General features: G+C 32.6%; 1 protein-coding gene and 1 long non-coding RNA gene across 4 annotated transcripts in view; one reads left to right on the top strand and one right to left on the bottom strand.

Moving 5' to 3' along the window:
• The window catches only part of LOC308653452 (uncharacterized protein), a 697,023-nt gene that overhangs the window by 261,512 nt on the left and 412,507 nt on the right, over positions 1 to 23,004 (bottom strand). The window contains exon 1 of one of the 3 annotated variants that reach the window (XR_014023041.1): positions 5,648 to 7,518. The exons of 1 other annotated variant lie outside the window; for it this stretch is intronic. The gene's annotated coding sequence lies outside the window, so the exon portion shown is untranslated. Of the gene's footprint in view, positions 1 to 5,647; positions 7,519 to 23,004 lie in introns of those variants that run through there. One more of the 3 variants, XR_014023042.1, reaches the window with a different exon arrangement.
• On the top strand, positions 7,265 to 18,242 carry LOC308653453. The gene is made up of 3 exons (XR_014023045.1): positions 7,265 to 7,377; positions 14,746 to 14,861; positions 16,396 to 18,242. It is a non-coding gene; the product is annotated as an uncharacterized lncRNA (long non-coding RNA).

Raw genomic sequence — 23,004 nt, 5'->3', positions numbered from 1 at the left:
AGAATACAAAAGGGAATACAAAGTAATACAGCAAACATAATAGTTGGCATCCATCTGTAAAAATGAAGTATTGAGAGATGCTTATTTTAACACATGTTAACATTGGGGGTGGGGGGAGGTCTGCATATACACATAAACATACACAATAGCTACCCAGAATGGATTTGATGCTCAACAAAAATAGGAAGGATGTGACATGCTAATCAAGGAAAATTGCTTTGGGTGATCTTATGTTAAGTAATAATAAATAATAATGTTTGGAAGTCAGAGCAATATGGAGGCTAAACATAGCTTCTTATTATCAAACACATTCTTCATATTTCAAATAAATAAAATGGACAGGGGTGGGAAAGTCATTTCTCCTTTCAGAAGGGAGATGATGTTTTTATTTTACATTTTTTTAACATTCAGGTAAAGAATTTTTTTTAAAGTGATTGAAAGGTCAGAACCGAGTTTCACTCAATTACCAAAGGTTTCCAATGTGAGGATTTGTGCATATATTTAAATTTATACCCATTTCTATCTACTTATTATTTTTTCACCTGAGTAAATTGGGAAGGTGGCATATAAAGTCACCTTTATATGTCAATATAAATTGAGAATATTAATTGAGCTAGTTCTCTAATGGTAAGTAAAATTTTCTAGCAAATTTTTAAAAAATCTATTTTGCGTTATCAAAAGGGAGATGGTTTCTTTAAAAAGTCTAAAAAGACAATTTTCTATTTAAAATTGAAAGACAATAATGCTTATAAATGTAAATTTAGATCAAATATCAAAATTATTTTCTTTAAATGCCCGACATTAAATAAATCTTTGAAAACCTGCTATGTATAAATATTATGCATTAATGTACTCTTAAATTTTGGGAATAGTATTTGAATGAAGGAAAAGTTCCAGGTTTTATGGCAGAAGGAAGAGAATTTGCTGGTGCTGAAATTGTGTACGTATTTCCAAAGTTATTGAAGTAATATAAAACCTTTTACAATTTATGTTGACTTCAAAGTTTTCAAAAATATAATATTAGCATGTTCAAATGATTTTTTCCAGCTACAAAAACATTTTATGCAATGAGTATTCAAACACATATTCCATACATGCACATGGGTACACAATATCATCTAAGCCTGTGGGAATTTCCTTCTAATTTAGGATTGATTGCATTTGTCTTACAAAAATTGTGCAGGATCCTCTGAGAACCTAGACTTTCTGTGAAATACTTCCTTATGCTTAAAAGCACAATGCAGGGTTCTGTAATCATCTTACTTACTCTTTATTTAGACTTTGTGAAGGATGGTATCCTTAGAATCCTGGCGGTCATGTTCATAACTGTATTTGTGACCATGAAGCCTCTTGTGATATAGCAACACCTGTGATGTGATGAGAGTGGAAACTAGGAACTATATGAGATTATGGCATTAAGTTGGATAATTCTGGGAATTCATAATGTACATGTACATTTGATTTAAAGTAAAAAGAGTTATATTCAGATGATTTTCTCTCATAGCAAAAAATTCAAGGTGCTTTCTTCTCACATTTGACTGTGGGGTCCACAAAGAAAGATTATATGTTAGTTATGTTTCATAGCAACATACTTGGCCAAAAACATACTCAGATTAATTAACCAATTTGTGGGATATCTTGTTTGGGAAGGTAAACTAAAACCACAATAAAAATATCCCATGTATTATCACAAAGTAGACTGCCGAGTTTCTACAAAACATGTCACCATAGAACGTCTTGTTTCAAGTCATAAGACCACAATGGAATCCACACAGAATTCTGCTATTTATTATTTAGCCAAATATATGTATACTTATAATCAACCTATATTTAGAGATTTTGTCTATAACCTATTCATAGTAATTTTGTAGATAAAGATCAGTTGGGAATTAAGTGGCTTATCTGTCAAAAATGTGCATTTCAGTTTCTCTATACTAGTTACTCAATTTCTTTTTTTTTTTCCTAACAATCTCATCCCAGATGCCAAGCAAGTTAATACTCCTGAGAAAATGAATAAAATTAAATGACATGTAGTACAAAAGTCTACACTGCAGATATTCTTTGTATCAGTTATAAAAAATCAGAGGTGACAGAGTGAAGCTGAGTTAGAGACACAGTCAAGGAATGTCTAGCAATTTCCAGAATCCTGATGTCAGGATTCACTTAGGTGTGATTAGGCAGTTGTATATCAGAGTACATAAATGTTTTGATTGAAGATGTATAGAGGGGAAAAATATGTTTATCCAGATAAGTTAGAGACATTATATAAACTATATGAATTGTTGATAAAATAGCTATTTACAAAAATAATTGCTGCTTTTTTTGTAGTGCTATACATAGAACTCAGGGCCTCACACAGTCATGACAAGTGCTGTACCACTGAGCTACATCCTAATCCTAGACAGTTTGATGAATGGAAAAATCACTAAACTCATAGATCTCTTAGTGGTCATAACTTACCTACAAAGAGGCATTCAGAGAGGAAATTTGGTAATGGTGTGCTTGTAAATGTTTAACAACCAATCAAAACAAAAATAGAAAGAAAGAAAAGCAAAAACCCTAATTGCTCATTTGCTAGTTCTATGGTGCAGATACTTCTGCTATAGTTGGTTTCAAGATCAGAAAATGATATCATTGAAGGTGGAGTTTTGGAAAATATAGTTAAAATCCTTTTATTCAACCTAGTTTAAGCCAGCTTCAGCTCGTCATGAAATTTGATCATATTGTTAATAAATAGTTTATGAAAAAGTTGGTTAAACAATTTCTAAAATATAATTCCCTTCTTAGGAATACTCTATACACATTGGTCTTTTGAAAGCTCCAAAACTATTGTACATAAGAAAACTATTGTAATATAGGAAATCTACATCTAAGGCAGCATCCCTTGCACATTTATTTGACTCCTGGAATTTTTCCCAGAAAATATAAAATACATTTGAGAATAATGTTTACCAGGTTCCTATTTAGGAAATATGCCTGTAGACACACACTTCTAGTCTCAGAACACATAGTTGGCTTTTAGTAATCATTACTGATAAAAGTACTCTCTGTTTATAAAGGCCATAAGAAAAAGGCTTAAAATAATATACAAGTAAATAGAGGAGAGTCTGCCGTGACTTTCATGCAATTAGATAATTGGTGTAAACACACGTTTCATAACTTATTAGGGAGATATTTACTGAGCACATACTATATTCAAAGCACAATCCCAACACTAAGGCACTGGAAATTTTCAGTCTCTTTATTATAAGGGGAAATACTCTTCAGGCAAGAGTGGGGTGAGGGAAAAGCACAATAATTACTCTGAAATTTAATTCAAAGTAATATTTAAATATAATTTAACCTTTTGTATGAGTGGAATTTTTGTTTCAAATTACATACAGTTGTAGATATTAATCATCCATTTAATAAATCAAATAGAAAGAAACTTTCTGAGGAAAAAACTGTCACTTCCTCTAGATATTTAATATTAAATGTTCTTATCTGCATATTACTAAGTTAAAGTAATAGCATCGTAATAACTATCAATCTGCCTGTATAAGAATGTTTCCAAGTGTTATGTAGTTATGTGTGCCCAAATTTGCAAGTTAGTATAATTTATGTTCACATATAAATATTCATGAAACCAAATATGTTTCTGAAAAACAAAGAAGCAAGACCAGGCTAAATGTTAACTCGGAAGAAATAAAAACAGTTCAACTGTCTGTCTTGCAACAGATTTTATGGCATAGCTTCATTTTACTTTGACCCTCAACTCACAAATAATCCAAGGAATGTATAAGCCTTAGTGTATTTTGTTTTTGCTTTGTTTTCCTTTGGAGAATTGACAGGTAATATTTTCCACTGAAGAAATATCTGGCACTTGACCTTTGGCAGAAAGTAAGATATGTTGTTACATCAGAACAACTCTGATGTTTAATTATATTAGTATTATGTAAATTATTTAAAGATACTAGAATAGCTTAAGATAGTATGTTCATGGATTTTACTAACATAAAACTATTATTAGACTAAAATAGTGATACTTCAGTAGTTCATTTGCTATACCATGTTTTTCTCACTATTCAATAAAAGAAACTAATGTATTTGAATACACTCAAAGAAATAAAACAACATTCATATGTTTAGCCTGGAACCCATGTTTACCCAGGTCAAAACTAGGTACCACCATGGAGGAATGCGACAGAATATAATTTTCTGGTTTCTCGATTGAAAGCATAAAATTGTTGCTATCGTGATCACAAACACTTAATTGCTTTTGCAAACCTACGAGAAAATTTTCCTTCAAGGTAAGTATTTGAAATGAATATCTACACACAACAAGACCATATGGTACTCATTTATAATGAAATACCCAGCTTGTTATATGAGTAGAATTTTTGTTACAAACTGCATACAGTATGCACATATTACTCAGTCACCTAATACCTCAGTTATAGAGAATCTTTTCAAGAAAGGAAAAGCTCATTTTTCCTTAAGTGTTCAATATTAAAAATACTTTTGATAAATAAATTTAATGAAAAGGTTTTTTTAATGCCTTGTCTTTTGGATCATCCTATGTTTTTTTTTTTTTGTTCCATGATTTTCATGATATACTTGCAAACAAAAACTGCTTGAAGGATAAATTGCATGGACCATCTATAGTTAATTAAACATAGTTGAAAGATAACCAAATCTGTGCTCTTTTCACATTGGGTTGTGGTACATTGTCAGAGGAAAGTTAATTGTACTTGTCTGCATTATGTATGGTTATTATAGTAGATCTTTCCTCAATATTAGAGAAGATGCTACATTTTATATTTGTTAAACTTTTATTCAGATAGTATTAGCTGCTAGTATGTAATATTACAGATTCAATTTTAAAGATAAACATCTTTCAGAAAAGCAAAAAACTTTATATTTGAATCTATAGACTCATGTATCAAGCATTGAATAAAATACAAAGGCATGAAGTAAGAACAGAATTATTATCAGAGGCTATTGATTTTTACTACAGATTTGAATTCCCCATAAGCATATTTTCAAAAGCAGAGGATACCTTACTCTTTCCTAAAATAGTAACACCATACCAAGGAAGTTTCTCACTATGAGATCTAATCATGGAAATGAACATAAAAATAGGAACATGTTGGGCAGGACACCAAAGAGAATCAGGTCAGCAAAATTCATAAGAACATATATCTGTATTACAATCCGGCCAAAAAGGGAAATATTTTTAAACACTATCTATAGTAAAGCTATATTAACAATAGGCTGGATGGTCTTGCCAAGGGGGGGGGTGTCTTGACCCTTGACCTCTGTTCGCATAAAAGCCTGAGAAAAGAAAACCATGTTTATCATCGCTGTTTTGTTTTATACAAATTTACTCTTTATTTAAACTTGTATAAGGAAAAAAAAAATTCTATTCTGAAATAGCCCAAGTCTGGTTCTTAACAGTCATGTGACCTTTTTTTTTTTCTGCCAGCCATGTGCTCCGTATCATTTTACTCTGAAATAACTATGCGGATTTCAGCTCAACCTGCCTTTGCTTATAATGCATGACATACCCCGTGAGGGAGCCTGAGAACAGACTCCCTTGAAAAGCAAGGTTCTCATAGTTGGCCTGTAACCATGGAAGCAGATGCCGTTTTCTTCTTACCCTGCTTACCTCTTTGCAGCCTCGAGCTGCTCCCTATTGTTAAAAGGGGTACGCCTTGATTTTTCTTCATCATGACCGAACTTGCCTCTTCTTCAAAGGGCATGATGCTGCAGGTCATTGGTCTAGACTGTTTGCACGGTCCAGAGAACAGCCTTGATGTAACCCTTGCTCCGTCTGAGCCACACCACCAGCCGTGCATCTGCAGACTGTAGGGGGACATTGGAGATCTGTATTTGAAAAGAAGTCTGTCTGATTTTGCCATTGTGCCTTTTCACTCATCGATCGAATGAATATCGAACCTTCTGTCGTTGCATGTGTGAAATAGATAGCTTAGCAAGCACTTTTGTGCCCAACCTGTGCAGTGGGCCAAGAGGTTTTCCTTTCAGTCTCAAGAATTTTTTCTTCAGACTTTATGAATTTCGTGTTAGCTTAAATCATTTATATGCCTTTATCACACTGTTACGGTGACTGTTTCAGTGACCTCCTCAGCAGACTTTCTCTTGGTGTTAGAGCATTTTCTTTCCTGTCAATTGTTTGTTTTCTTTTGTAGCTTTTTAAGGTCTTTGAACTTCACTCGTTTCTGACTACAAGTGGCGTAACTTTTACTGTACCCTATGAAGCCAAAAAGTTGAGGTGTCCTTCTAAGGAGTTGGTGCGGTTATGTCTATCATTTAACAGGCTTAATTCCAGAAAGGTGAACTTGAACTGCCTCGAGGTAATTTCAGTGATTTGTAAGAGTAAGTAAATCAAATAATCACATTGATTTTAAGCTAAACAAAACTGTTTGATAAGCTCTGTTTAAAGGAAATATTTCTTCTTTGATTTTGCCCCTTTAACTATTTGTGAAAATATTCTGAAACATTGAAATATACTTAAAAGCACTTAAATGTATTGTGGTTTCTGAAAGGCACATAAAATCACTGTGATTTAGTATGCTAAATAAATATCATTTACTTGTCATATATCTCTGATGGTATGATTTAATTAGAAAATAAACAATATGAAAATGTTTAGATTTAATTTCTTAATACAATTAGAATTCACTTATTGTTGTCAATAACCAATGTTAATAATAAGCAATAGCAACTCTACCACCTGCTAATTCTAAAATGTCTTTTACTATATCCTTACAAAATCAGAACAACTTCAAAATGCCTCATCTGCTTATCTTCACTATATTACTTGAAAGCATTGTCAGTGCCACCAGGTTTTGTTTTGCTGAGTTTCATTTTAAGAAGCCAGTATTTCATACTTTAAGGCATACATATTTTCTCTAATTGCCACAGGCAAAGGGGAGGTCCACAGCAGAATAAAGAAGGTTATTGTGACAGATGAAACATAATTCACAATGAGCACTCTTTTCATCCAGCCTTAAGTAGCAGAGGATTACTCGCAAGCTGAATTTTGTGGCAGAATGTATCAGCTGGTCTTATTAATGTACAAAGACAGAGCAAAGGCAGAAAAACCTATTTCTCCAGCTGGGTGGTGGTTATTTCCTGTGTGTCTGTTTAGGGATCTTATTTTGTTCCACCTAAGATAGAAGAATGCTGTCCAGAAGAGAGTCCAAGGAAACGCAGGGAGCAGGCGGGGAGGGTAGGAAATCAGAAACCTAAAGCAATAAAAGTTGTGATTTTCTCTACTAGATCATGATAAATGATGAGTTAATATCTTTCTACATTCTTTGGCATGCCTATGAAATAAAGACATACCTTTTTTCAACAAACATATGAGCTGCAAAAGTAGGTAAATTTTATTTCATAAATTTTGTTTATTTTCTCTAGATGATTTTGGTCTCTTTCATGTTCTTCATTACAAATAGTTTATTAGATTTCCAGATGAGGGTTTAATATCAAACTTCAGTTAAATAGGTATTGTGCTTATTTGAATATTTTACTTGCTTTCAATGGTTTGTTTCACTTTTAATGAAGGATTTTATTTGATCTTTGTAACACTTTTATATTTAAATACAAATGATTTTTTTCTTTCTATCTTTAATGAGTTCAGATTTTAAATTAACTTAGGCAAAAAAAAGTATACTTGATAAATATCTGTGCATAATAAAAGCATCCCAGATTATAAAAGCCATTATAGTGCATTTGTTTTAAATAGATTTTTATTTATATTAACTATTTGCATTCAACTATTCCTGGAAATCATTTGCTTTTGATTGTCTAAGACTCCATAGGAGCTACAGTGGAAGTAGTTTTCTGTCTGTAAAAGGGAGAGTATGCAGCCGACCTGTCTGCCAGTGCACCTACTGTTACAGAACTTGCAACGCAATGTTCTTTCTCTACTATGTTCTTGTCAGTCATGCTTTGTTATTCCAAAAAGGTTAAAAAAATCTAAATTCTAAATGAGGTCTTTCTCAATTTATTGGATCTATTTCATATTTCAAATATTGTAATGAATAATTCAAATGCACTGGATTTATTTAAGTATTCCCTTAAAGAAAGCATAAAAACTATAATCCACAAATACTTGTTATATATTTTTTCTTAAAGCACAGTAATGTGGCTCTTTTGATATATAAATTATGCAACTCACATCACTGAAAAGAATCTCTTTTTTATATTGGTTTTGTTGCTAAAAATTTAATAAAATATGTAATAAACTTCTTTCATTTTAAAATTTAACAGTTTACATTATTACTGCCTTACTGACTTATTTCTATTAACTGATTTTTCATTTCTCTTTTTGCTGTAATTGAATTCTTTATGTTCAAAAAGTAGTAATTTAGAAATAAAAAGTATGATTATTTCACAACTGCAGAAAACATAAAAATTCATATGATTATAATTTATTTTGGGATGAAAATAATTTTCCTCTGCTCCTCTACAAAAACACTGAATTAATACATACATATGTCTGAGAAATGTTTTCAAAATATTATTTTATATGTCTTAGTTAATGAAAATAACTAATTTCAAAAGAAAAGTATAAAGATAAATATGTAGACAGATATATATGGTAATTATTGCCAGATTATCTGCAGAGACTTTTTATTTGCAGTTTTCATGTTGTTCCTAATAATTATGGGAACAAGCCTCTGTGCATGCCTTTGCACTTGGTAAAATTTTCTAGTGTTGCTGTTATTTCATGATTATTATTTTATATAATTCCTTTGAAACAACCACGTAATTTATTATTGGAAAATATGAATGACTGAAGTGATATTTTTAGCTAACCAGAGGGGGAAAAAAATTAAGAATGAAGAAGTTGTTGTAGAAATTGTTTCAGCATTGTGGTTCATAGTACAATGTTTTAAATAATAGGTATTGTTTTACTCAAGAGTTGAACTTGGGATCAAACAAAGCATGTTGAATGATTATATCTAAAAGTAAAATTTACTTGCAATCAATGAACATTTTAAAATATGGGGAAATAACTTTCTGAATCTGAGAGTGATATTTAGTACTATGATTGCATGTCAGTTTTATTTTTAAAATAATATGTTACAACCTAAAAATGATGTCACCATATTGTTTTTTTTAATTAAACTGAACACTCAACATGCTACTGCAAAAATAATAAAATAGAGGCCAGAATATTTTTATTTTCACATATGATTTTTGCAGTCAGCTACTGTTTCATCCAAAATTTATTTCCTGTGTTTCAGGCCAGAACATTTCTCATATTGCTGTCTCCTTCACTCTCCCTAAAACACATTTTGCTATAAACTTCTGCACCAATGACTAGGAACAACTCATATAGCAGTAGCAGTTCAGGAAGCAACCCTGTGAATGTAAAAAATCACAGACTTTGATTTTATAAGACAAGTTGGATAGGAGTCAAAATTGCCACATGCGGTGTGAAAAAATGCCACCCTGGTGTGAACAAAAGGTTTAAAATGGAGTCAAGAAGCGTGCAAGCTCAATGTCTAAGCTTTTCCTGTGAATTGTCTGCCACAACCTGCAGGGTATCAAGTGGGCTGGGAAGAATAGAGAGCTCTTGGAAGCTACAACTGAGAAACATTGGGAGTCAAATGTGTTAGTTTTTTTTTTTTTTTTAGTTTTTTTTGTTTTGTTTTTATTTTGTTTCATTTTGTTTTGTCTCATTTAGGCATCATTACACTACACTGTTTTACCCAAAACATAAAACAAATTAAAATAAAGTCACATAATGTGTGAAGAAACTGTTGCGTACAAATGAATTGTTAGGTTTTCTTTTTTTTTTTTTTTCATTCTTTATTTATAGCAAAGTGAAGTTACCAATTGCATTCTATGTTCTAAATTTCTTCTTATGTAGACTTCAGTTTATTTACAAAAGGATGAATAGGAAATGAGATTCAAATTCCTGAATACTAGAATAAAAAAAATGTAATTATACTTCTCATGTATGTTTTTCTTCTTAATTATCATGAAAAGATAGAGGAAAAAGAATAACAGTTCCATATTGAACCAACATTATTATAACAAACATTTCATGTCTTAGCAAATAATATAATTGTGAATTCAGCAGAAATGGTTCTTTAGAAAAAATGCTACTATGTTAATTAAATATATTAATATTTCACCTTTCTGAATATTTTACAATGTAAAAATTTATACCGACAAAAATATTTGTTAGCCACAAATAATCTTGGTAAGTCCAAAGCTAAACCATTTTCATTGGCTTATATAAATACAAAAAGGCAAGTCAATTTTAAGGACAATTAAAATGCATACCATTTTGTCACTCCAATAATCTTAATATGTTTATAAGGCACTATTCTATGAATGCTAATTACATGATAAATTATGAATTGCATTTAAAGAAAGTAATATTTCCTAGGTGATTGTGAGCTAATCAATACAACACATCTAAATGCAACAAGAAACGTCTCTGATGAGCATTGAAAAGACCCTTAAACTTTGAAGCAGTTTTATTACATTTGCATCTTATCTCTTATTAAGGATTGGGTCTAAAGCCAGCAAATCCCATTGGTTATGAATGCAGGTCAAGGCAGGAACATTTTTCTATTTACTCTTTGTAACACTGGATAGAAATCAATCTGTTACTTTCATTACAACCACACAATCAATTCCATTTAAAGAATAATACAACAGCCAAGTCCAAGGACAATATGGATCTTTGGAAAAAGCTCATACCATTTGCAGGGCTCTATTTGATACGGCTCCCTGTAAATTGTTTTCTTTCTAATTAGTGTACATGGTCATTAAAGAAAACATACCTAAACTGATATTGCAACATAAAATCCAACCAAAAATTAAGAGTGTAATCTCCATTAAAGTTGTATTTTTAAAAAAATCATGCATTTAAAACAATAAAAAACCTTAGCAGGAAGACATCTCTCACATTAACTCTAATGGGATTAAGACATGATTATAAGCCATTTTTATTTCAAGAAAAATTTACAGACACCAAAAATTCTACTTTGAAATTATCCTATTAAGTCCTTTATTTTGAATTCCTCTTCCTCTCATCTCTCAATGAATGAGTTTATTTTGATTTAATTTATCTTGCCTCAAAATTAACAAAATTTTTGATGTTGAGTTTTCTTGTAAGTGGTATATCTCAGTCCACAAAAGAAATATGCCCATTGTGTACTCCATTTACACATCAGAGAACCATAATTTGAAATCATTCTTAAATATCAAATAAAACATAATCTTCATATTTGTAAACTATTTAATAGCACAAAATAAACCACTGTGTACTAATATAATAACATGTACAGTTGAATGGCTTCAAAGTCCCTTTATTTTATTTTTTCCCCAGATTTATTAAGGTATAATTAACTATATATATATATATATATATATATATATATATATATATATATAATTTTGTAAGTCCAAAGTTAAACCATCCTCATTGGCTTATATAAATAAAAGAAAGACAATTCAATTTTAAGGACAATTAAAATACATACCATTGTGTCACTCTAATAATCTTAATATGTTTATAAGGCACTATTCTATGAATGCTAATAAGATAAATTATGAATTGCATTTAAAAATTGCATTCAAATAATTATATATGTATATATACGTATATATAATTTTATTTCATTTTGTTTTGTCTCATAATGTTGTTGCTGTTTTACCCAAAACATAAAACAAATGAAAATAAAGTCACATGATGTGTGAAGAAACTGTTACAAATGAATTTCATATAACCCTGAAATTTCAGAGTTTGGAAAAGTTTTCTACCTTTAGAAATATATAATTCCAAATTTTATTTCAACATTTCCTGCTTTCTTCAAAGCATTATGACACCACATTTCTCTGTCATCACTGAGTAACATTTTTACTGTAATTATTGTTAATGAAATTCTCTTTCTAGTGACAAGAAGTAAACTGAGTTCAATTCAAGTACAGCCTATAAGGACATGATGGTACCCTCACATGTCCTGTGTTGGCTAAAATAATTCTGAACGGAAAGAATGTGTTTTTGCTATATTTCTTGAATATGTAAGTAATGGGTAATGAGCCCAATGCCAAACCCTTCAGATAGATGGTTGGTGCCCAGAAGACATCCAGAAGACATACTCCTATACATGCCTCCAGAACTCAATTTCTGATGGCTTTGCACACTTTAGACATGGCAGCTATTCAGATGTCTTCTTCTTTGCAATGGCCTCCCCAACAAAGAGCTTCTAAGTCTATTCCTGCTTCCTCTGATCTCCCTGCCAGGCCATACTCTTCAGACTGGGCAGATACCATCTCAAAACTGACTTGCACAAATCATGTTATGGACCGCAATGAACTTAGAGCACATTTGATATGTAGAGGTCAGAGATAAATAGGGCAAGTCTCTGACAGCAACTCAGATGACACAGAGTGGGCCAGGACAGTGAGAGTCATGTTGGCATAAATGTCAGCTTGGACCATTCATCATGCAATCACTTAAAAAGCCAAAAGGTTATTTCGAGTAAGCGGACCACAACTTAAAAGAAAGATAGGTGTCACTTTAATTTTACACACAGGCAAGCAAACCAAAAGACCTTCTGTGCTGATTTTTACAAGTTTATTTTATCATTTTTTAACTGCCATGCTATTTTAAATGTCTCTAAAATTTAAAAATACAGTCATTAAACTTGCATCCCTGACATGGTGTTTCACATTTTCTTAATTTTAGGTTTTGTATGCAACCCCAACACATATCTTTTCAGATCAAAGATAAACTTCCTGAAAATTCAGAAATGAGTTCTATCAAAAGAATCCTATCAAAGTTTGTCTGGAATGCCAGGATTTCCCAAAGGAAAATCTGAAATCACTAGCTGTATTTCTTTAGTTTCTTAATTTTTCTGTAACATTAAAAAAATAAGAATGAAATGTGATTTATTTTTCTTCTCTAAATTAAATTTGTTCATGGATGCTCCGTTTTTATATATCAAAGATATAAAACAATACTTTTCAAAATAAAAAAAAATAAAATGGGCTGGGATGTTAACTCAGCAGTAAAGTGCCCCTGGGTTCAATCCACAGTAATATATATAAAAGACTTTATAAACAATATTTCATTTATCCCCAAATCATAGGCCCATGGTTAATGTAGTTATAATGTCTAAGTAGGCAATAAAAACTTTGTAAACTTTCATTGCTATCTGGGAATGTAAGTGAAACCCAGTCTATGAACCATACCATTTCCTAATCAAAGAAAATATATTGCACTGTGGTTTGGAGGGGAAAATCTATCTTAATACTTTTTCAAAGCCAACTTGAAAACCCAAATCATTGCTAGTTCCCCAGTAAGTGGACTCATATGTCTCAATCTCTATTTAATAATTTAAAAATGCAATATAGACCTTGGTAATATTAGGCTTTGCTATTTAAAGCCAATGCACTTCAATTGTGTATGCAAATAGTCCCAACTAAAATTTGAGTTGTAATTTTTCCACTTTAACATGGAGAGAAAGTGACGTGAATTGAGTAGAAACTGGACTATAAATTTTGATTTTTTTAATCTTTTCCTGGGCAAACCAGGTGTAGTACCATACTATGTTGTAACACAAGGCATTAGCAGAGAGCTAAAACTCCCAAACACCCACTAAGCTGTGTTGTTCGGTAGAATCTCTCCCTCTTAATGATATTCTCAACTTATGATGGACTTATGGAAAAACCCCATCTTAAGTTGAGGAGCATGTACATTTGATTGTGAAACAGTATTTTGAAAATGGAAAACCAGAGATCCCTACGCTCATATTTTACTTAAAGCAAAAGTTGAGTAAAAGTTGGACATGAAGGTATTACTTGAGAACATTATTTTGTTTCCATATTCAGACCCAAAATTCTTTTAAAAGTATATACATTCTAAAAGATGAATATTGAAACTTGCAATGAATTGTCAACTGTTGTTTGTGGATATGAAACTTTTAATAGAGCTGTATTGTCAAAAAGGCATTTCCTACAATGAGGCAGATATTGAGAATATTTTATACCAATCAGTCCTTTGGTCTGAAATTCATTCATTCACTCAACTGACATTTCTTTATTGCCTCTGGGTTTTCCCAGGTTTTCAGAGAATTTATTGTTCAATAGAATATTTGTTGCACGTCTATTTAGCAGTTTTCAGGTGCTAAAATTGTATTCAAAATATTTTTAAATGATTATAGGATTATGTGCTATGATGGAAAATAACAAAAGGGACAAGAAAGAGTTCTCACATGGATGGGATGGTCAGGAAAGTCTAAGAGGAAAGGTCTTCAGAAGGCAAAACATGAAATCAGTTTGAAAAATGAGAACATGATAGAAGACCTGGTGGAGAGACTGCACTAGAGGAAGTAGCTTGGTCTAGGGTCCCAAGGCAGGAAGGTACTCAGCATATTAGAAGTCATTAAGAGGAAACCATCATGGCTGGAGCAAACCAGAAAGCAGGGAGGCCAGCTTGGATGGATCTGCTCACCCTCAAGGACTTACAAGTCATAAGGAAGAGTTTCTTTCTTATTCTCAGGGCAGGGGACACCTCCAGAGGATATCATTCAAGATTAGTGGGAATCTCTTTTTAATCCCTTCTGGATTCTAAGATAATTAATGACAACCAAACATATTAGACAGCAGTTCTTAATACTATAAAGCAAATAAAAACCCTGGCATTATTTCATGAATAATTCAGGTTTCTATTATTGTATATTTGGGATATTAATTTATTCATTTTGTCCTCAGACGCTGATGAAACAACTTTCTTCCCCCCCAAAAAACCAATGCTAACTTCAGTTACTTCTGCCAGGAATATATGATTCTAGAAGCCAATACATGGGACCATTCTCTATCAAGAACAGGTGTGTCCCCTGACTGTGTACCTACTCATGTAGCAAAATAATATATCAATGAGATTATTTTATTTAATTTTGTCTTCTATTTAAATATTCAACTGAAATTTTTAAGGATATCATAATATACATTTGAATACTTGACTCAAGTATTATCTGTTTATTAATAACTGAATGAACTTGATAGCACATTCATAGCTTGCTTCCTTGCATTGCAATGAAATATTGTACTATTTCCTACTTAATAAACAGGAATATTTACAATTAAAGTTATTGAGAATTTGCAAAAATTAACCATTCAGATCTGTTTTAGGAAGCTAAGATGGGTTCATTAAAAGCAAAAGGACGGGGCTGGGATTGTGGCTCTAGTAGTAGAGCGCTTGCTTCACACATGTGAGGCCTAGGGTTTGATCCTCAGCACCACATAAAAATAAATAAATAAAATAAAAGTACTGTGTCCAACTACAATGAAAAAATAAATATTTTTTTTAAAGGAGCAAAAAAAATAAATATTAAAAAAATGAGCAAATCTCTAAAGCCTGGAAAAGCATGTGGGATCATTCTTAGTAGAATGTGGCCAAAGTTATAAGCTACATTATAAAGTGTCTCTGCTGACTGAGATACTAAATCTAAAATTTTTTTCAGCCTCTTATAAAACCATCACAGCACTATCTATTCTAGATTTTAGATTGTATGATTAATACTAGCATGTTTTAAACTTACCATACAAGTATTATAGTGACTTAATATATATTTTAATATATAATACTATATAAACTATATAAAATATAAAATATATATTATATTTTATCTGGGGAGTTCTTTTTAGTAATCTTCTCCCCAAACCCATATTCAGTATCTCACTCTTTTTGAAAGAATAATGTACAGTTAGACCCCTTCTTCCTGGAGGTTTATATTTAAGCATGCATAAGATGAAAACAAGGCTGAAAGGAATGCTTAATACTCAAAGGTATAAAAATTTTAAGAATGTTGACAGAGAACATTTCATAAATGTATTAAACAGCTTGGTTTTCATTTAATAGTTTTTTTGATATGGCTCATCTATATGAATAGATACTGAAATGCCCTTTCAATATTCAATTTGATAAATCTAATTTAAAAACAGAGTTAAAGTTATTCATATATAAAATCTTATTTATCTTATGTACATATCAGTGCATTATGTTCAAATTGTTCAATTGGAATAGTACTATTTAAAAGGTAATAAATTACAAAGTAGATTTTGAGAAACCTTGCCGGACTTTCAAAGGATGTGTCTCTGAACACATTGAAACTATACAAGACTTAGAATAAGTCCTTCTGAAGAAGATTTATTTAGGGACCACTATACCTACCCTTTTCTCAATTTTAGGAAAAGAATTTTCTTTAAGACCACTTGGAGAGCTGGAGTTGGGAGATAAGAGTAGAAGTGAGTTTGAAGCCTGCCTGGACAATATAAATGACACACTTGGATTATCTAGGTGCTTTAGCTTCAGATCAAAGGAGAGTCTCCTACAATATTGATATTTGCTTGAATTTCCAGAGTTTATTGGTGCAAAGAACACATTAATATAGCCTGTTGGACCAGCAGTGACAAGCATGAAAAGAGGCTGCCTATTGAAGCACCTGGGACAAAGGATGAACACCATAGAGAGAGTCGTTTGAAATGGATCCTGAAAATCTCAAGCTGAGGATGGCACAGGAATGACAGGAAACTTCATTACTCAAGCACAGGATTTTCAGCTGATGTTACCAGAGGTACTACTGATGTACACCCAAAGCACCTTAGCAGATTTAGACTACTACCCACACTGAAGAATGGGAAGCACACTGAAGATAGTAGCATTAAAATGAGAACTCCCGGATACCCTTTCTTCTCCCTATTGCAGCTTGGATAGTGTGAAGTACAAATTGCCTTTAAGAAGATGCTGGAGGAGGAATGAAAAAGTCTGAGGTAGTGGCAAAGAGAAGTTTCCACATTCTGTTTCTAGGGCCAAGGACATCTTGCATGCAGCAGATCCCATCTGGGTGAAAAGAGAAATAAGTTGAGAGAGATGAGTAGTAACTGATTGATGTGAGACTTCTGGGCCTTTTTTTCTTTTTCTTTTTTAAAGGAGAGTTTCCAATCTGTGTGCTATGAAAAGACTTTGGAAGATGTTAAGAGGGGAGTGACATGATCAGAGTTATAACTTGAAAATGTTAAGTTTGATTTCTCTATGGGGATGAGGTTGGAGAAGAGAAGGATAAAATCCAGGCAGAACAGTTGGGGTGTTATTGGAATAGTTTTGGTGTGAGAGAAAAAGCCATACTCTGGGTTGGTAGCAGTTAAGAACACAGAGTGAGATGATTTAAAAATATATTTGTGAGGTAAAAGTAGCAGTACTCATAGATGAACTGGATTTGAGAAATTACAGAGGTGTAGAGGATGAGAGCTAGGGTTTTGGCTTGAGCCACAGGGTGGATGGGGGTGTTTAACAAAGGAACACACTGAAATGAGGCTGGAGGTCCAAATGGAGTTTAACAATGGTTGACAGGTCAAACACTCAGTATCTCAGAAATTCTCTATAAATGAATTTAGAAGTCCTCCTTCCTTTTCCAGAACTGTTGATCACTCCTTCCAGAATCTAGAGATATGAATAATATCCTTAACAATGTCAAAGAATTTCCATCAGTCCTTAATTGCCTACTCATCTGTTTATCTTCTATTTTTAACCATTTCCTTGATGTTGTTACCATTGATAAACGAAACTCACATTTTATACACAGCAATCCTCTTTCTCTGTTATGTTTTAAATGTGTGTGTGTGTGTGTATGTGTGTGTGTGTGTGTGTTTGACAATTGCTATTACTTACAAATATTTGTGTCAGCTATATTGGGTCAAAATTGTTTGTTGGAATCCAAAATAAATAACACAAAAGGAGAACATGATAAAGTACTGAGATCATTTGCAGAAGGTTGTGTTAATAGTCATTGGCTAACATTGTAGAGTATAATCCATCATATTAGTTCTCACTGTCTGAAAGCTTAAAATAGCATTCAGTGCATATAAACAGTAGGTTACAACTTTTTGCTATATATGTGCATTTTTTTTATAAAAATAAGATTGAGAGGCCAATAGCATTAATATCGATCAACAGTACCAGTGTTAATTTCTAGGTTTTGATAACTGGACTATGATTACATAATATATTGACATTAGGAAAGAAGGGTGAAGGGTATATGGAAATACTAGGCACTCTTTTGTAACTTTTCTGTAGGTTTAATAATTATCTCAAGATACAAGTTGGGGGCTAGAGGTAGAGTGCTTGCCTAGCATGCATGAGGTCCTGGGTTCAATCCCTGGCACCATAATAAGTAAATACATAGTTTTCAAAAATCAGAACTGCAATTGTACATATAAAATATCTAAAATAGAGAGGTATTCAAATATAAGCATGAAAGTGTTATTATTTATTGTTATGTGTTTGTTCTTAATTAAACACATGAGTTCATTTATATTTACAAATCAAACTGACTGCATTATAAAATATAAAATAAGAAAATGTGTGTAAATACATGACCATACAAAATGTCTTGGAGTTTAATAAACAAATAAGAATGAATATCATCTTAACTAGTTGTAAAAGAGCTAAGAATTGACAATAAATCTGAATGAAAATTTGCTTATGTTATAGCCCAGTTTCCAGGTGCTCTTAATAAAAAAAAATTCTTAATAAAAAAATACAGAGTTCTAAACAGCTCTTTTAGTTTTACCAAATCTGTTAATCATTTCACCATTTTTGTAAACATTAAGTCCTCATTGCTTCTCTAAGGCCGTACATAAGAGCATCCTCCTCAACTCCCTCCTCACTCTCCTGTACCCATTCTCCTATGTAAGGCACACCACTTGAGGCATAATAAAAGTGATAATATTTAAAAGCCTTCAGAAGAAAATATATTACCCTTAAAACATAGAAATACAGAAAAAAAGATCACACCCAGCTAGATTCTAGTCCACCTCATGCCTCTTTTGTACCTTGCCAACCAGGATCACACCCTTCCTGTCTGTCTGTGTCCCCTTCACTCCTGCCAATGTGGATTGTCTACTGTGCCCTAAAGAGACGCTTGACCTTTCCATCCTGGTCTATGTTCATGTTGTTTCCCTTGAGATAATTTTTTTTTCTCTCACTCATTCAAAACACTGGAATATTACATTAAGGTGACAGAGGGGTCTTGCCCTCTAAAGGTGGTTAGCTTTGCTAAAGCTTCTGAAGGCTCCCAATGAAATTGCCCATTTCTACTTCTCTCTTGGTCTACCTGTCAATATGTAGATTTTTTTCTTGGACCTGACTTCTTTGTTATTATGATATTTTTATTACTGTAATCTATGGAATAGCAATTCATAGATTCATATTGTGCTCCCAGATGTGGCTTTCACAAGGTCTAAATGTTTGCAATTATTTTTCTGCAGTTTGCAATGCCCAACAGTACGGTGGGTGCTCAGTAAAAATTATTAGAATTAAGTTGAATGCAGATGGCATTCTTTAAAAAGCAGATAAAGGTTAAGCATTCCTAATCTGGAAATCTGAAATCTTAAGTGCTTCAAAATATGCAATTTTGAGTGCTAAACTAATGATGCAAATGGAAAATTCCACACCATGTAACTTTTTTTGTGCACAAATTCTTATAAGTATTTTATAAAATTACCTTCAGTCTATATATATAATGCATACATGAAACATAAGTGAATTTTATGTTTAGAATTTGGGTCTCATCCCCAAGATATTGCATTATGTATATGCACATGTTCCAAATTTTAGAAAAAAAATCAAAATTTAAAAGACTTCTGGTCCCAAGTAATTTTAATAAGGGACACTTAACCCATATAATTCAAATTCAGCTCCTGATAATTATCTCCATTTCCCAGCTTTTCTTCCTTACTGCAGCAAGTTTATCAAGCTATTACTTCAGTCTTCAAATACTGATAAGCATGTTTCTTGGATACATTTTTTAGAGTTTAGATCAATAATCATTAGCAAAATAAAGCTAAATATGACATAACTATAATTTTTTTCTCATTGTGGAAACCATGTCTTTTTTATTCTGCATGCTGTTCCAAGTTATCAGTTGAAGAAAGGCATAGCTGAGCTTTGTCAATATTCAGTTCACTTTGCTCAGACTCCTGTTTTGTCCTCTTATTCATTATCTAATACTTACAGCACCACTGCATATGGTTGCTTGGGCTGTACCCTATAAAAGGGAGACCAGCCAGGGAGATGAGTGAAACTCCAATACAGGCCAGGCTCTGATGACCAAGCTATAAGTCCAATTACATATGCAAGGGTGGGTGCATCATCTGCCAAGAAGAAAGGGCACCTTTTATAATTCACACAAAGTGCAAGTGGGGATTCATCTAGTCAGTGAGCTTTAATATATTATATAGGGAAACTTTTCAATAATGAAACTCTTAATGTTTTTTTTAATCCAATTTTGTTGATAGGAGTGCAATTGTCATCTAAGTGAATTTCAGCATAGAAACAGTGGAGAATTCAATGAATTAAACATGCACATTCTCCCTAGAAATTATAAAAAGATGCAATAAGTCATTGGATCGATTTCTTTTCCAATGTAATGTTTTGTTTTGTTTTGTTTTGTTTTGTTTTTAGATATTTTTTATTGTTTTGTCCCATATGAGTTTAAACTATTTAAGCCATGGTTCTTATTCCATTTCCCAGGGGTTAATATTCAAGAGTATTCTAGAAGTCCCTAATAGTAAGTTGAAAGGTGGATTTTTAAATTTTATTCTTCTTTGATAAAATAGATTCATTGGAATCTAGGGCATTGAATTATTACTCTTATATTCCCTATCAAAAATATCAGTACAATCAGTGAACATTTTCTGTTGGCCAACTATTGATTATGTTCTTAATGTTCATCATCTCTTCTCCTCTCCACAAACCAGCCTGACAGCATTATTCTCATTTTTTTAGGAGAAAACTTGGGTGTTTAGTAATTTCCTCAAGTAGAGAAAGTAAACGTGTATAAATGTGTGTGATCTAGATGCTTCTGGTAACAGAACAATGTCTCACTCCTTTAGATAATGTTTCACAATGTACTGTCCATTTTCTTTAATAAATTCATTCAAAAATTACTTATCAACTATTTCTTTGGTGCTCTGCATTCTCCTAGATTCTCAGGATGTATCTCCAGATTTTAAAGAGACAATATCTTTGCTATTATGTATTAGCATGTATTATGATATGAATAGATCCAGATAAAGAGAAAAAAAAGTAATGAGTTGGAAGTATTAATTGGGACATCACAGAATCACTTTCTGAGGAAGTGATGTTTTAGTGATGGTCTGATATAATAAGAAGAAAGCCGGGAAGGTTCAGGTTCTCAAGCAGATAAAATAAGTAAGTGTAGAGCCCTTAGGCTACAAACCAAGGCATGTTAGAGGAACTTCTTGAAGGTCAACATACTAAGATGGGATACTCAAGGGGAGAATGAATAGTGGGAGTTGAAATCAGAAACTCAAGCTGAAGTCCCATGATGCAAGCTCAAGTAGGCAAGGGTAGGGAGTTGAAATGTTCCTCTAATGAGAAACTATAAATGGGTTCTACCTAATTCACATTTTTGAAAAATAACTCCAACTGATTTGAGGAAGATTATCTCTAGGGGGAGAAGAATAGAAGCAGAAATGGCAGTTAGGAAACTAGCTGATGACAGTATTTCAAGAAAAAGTGGCAAGTCCTGGAGGTTGGGAGAAGTGGTTATACCAAACAGAGCTGAAAGTCAAGTTCGAAGGACTTAGACGAAATGTTGGTTGAAAAACAAGAAGGATCCAAGATCACACCTAGATTTTACACTTCAGGTACTAGACAGAAGTTGGTGCCATTTACTGAGATAGGGCAATTAGAGAAAAGCAAGCTTTTAGGAGTGGGGGGGGGCAAGAAATTAGGAGTTCTGGAACATTTTCAGCTATATCAGGAAAGACCTAGGAGGCACTTATAGACACTTCCCATGAATGCATATGAGATATGGAAAAAACAAACTACATATGCATGCATTTACCCTCCTGATCAACATGCAAATACTGAAGTTTCCTTAATGTTTTATATCATAGCTACATATATATTCTTTGAGACACAGTTTGATTTGATCATCAAACCAGTTATTAATATGAGAGTACAATTTTTCAATGAATGTTAATTTTCTTTTTGACCTGTGATGTCCAAAGGCAATCTTTAGTGGGTCCGTTTCCCCCATCTGTAATGAATACTTTCTCATGTTCCTACAGTTAGGAACAGAGATAAGCATTTTTCTGGGATATTTTTCTTTGCTAGTTTATCTGTCTCCTTCTTTCAGAACCATTTTTAAAAACATATTTCCTCCAAAAATCTTTCCCTGGTTGCTTCAAGTCACATAGGAAAAACAACCTAAATCCTGAAATTCTAAAGAGGATAACATTTGTTTCACTTTCTTAATACTTAGAACCAACTTACAATTTTAGTTTCCTTTTATTTCTAGATCTTTTCTACCTAGCATGATTTTAAGTTGCTCGAGGTAAGAAGGGATGACTTTTGCACACTCATTGCTAAACATTATGCACACACAATAAGACTTTGATTAATTTCTGTTGATTGAAAAAAAAATAGAAAGTCTACCTACCAAAATTCACAAAGGTTATAAAATAGTATTATTGAATGGGGACTTTTGCATATATTTGTAAAATCATACACTGCTAATTCTGGAACCAGTATTATAGGTAATCTAATTCAACTTCATTTTGCATTTGAAACTTCTTTGGGTGCTATGGTTTGGATGTGCTTTATATGCTAGTGGCTCATGTGTTAGAAGCTTGGTCCCTGATGTGGCAATATTAAGAGGTGGTGGGACCTATAAGAGGTGAAAAATAGTAGAAAGTCATTGCCAGTCCATTTCTGCACTCAGTAACAGAAAACCATCTATAACACTAGGTAAACTACTGCTTGCTAAGACAAAAACAACAAATGAATAAACAAATGAAATGCTGTGGCTTGGATATGGTTTACATCTTCCACAGGTTCATGTGCTTGAAGTTTGGTTCCCAGTGTGGGGTGTTAGAAACTTTAAGAGGTAAAGCCTACTTGAATACAGTTAAGTCATTGGGCACACCCTCTGAAGGAGTTAA

The sequence above is a fragment of the Spermophilus citellus genome (genome assembly GCF_964194105.1).
Source record: "Spermophilus citellus genome assembly, chromosome: 7".
Classification (NCBI taxonomy): Eukaryota; Metazoa; Chordata; class Mammalia; order Rodentia; family Sciuridae; genus Spermophilus; species Spermophilus citellus.
Note: the sequence above shows the minus strand (reverse complement) of the source record. Positions and strands in the feature narration are given on the sequence as shown.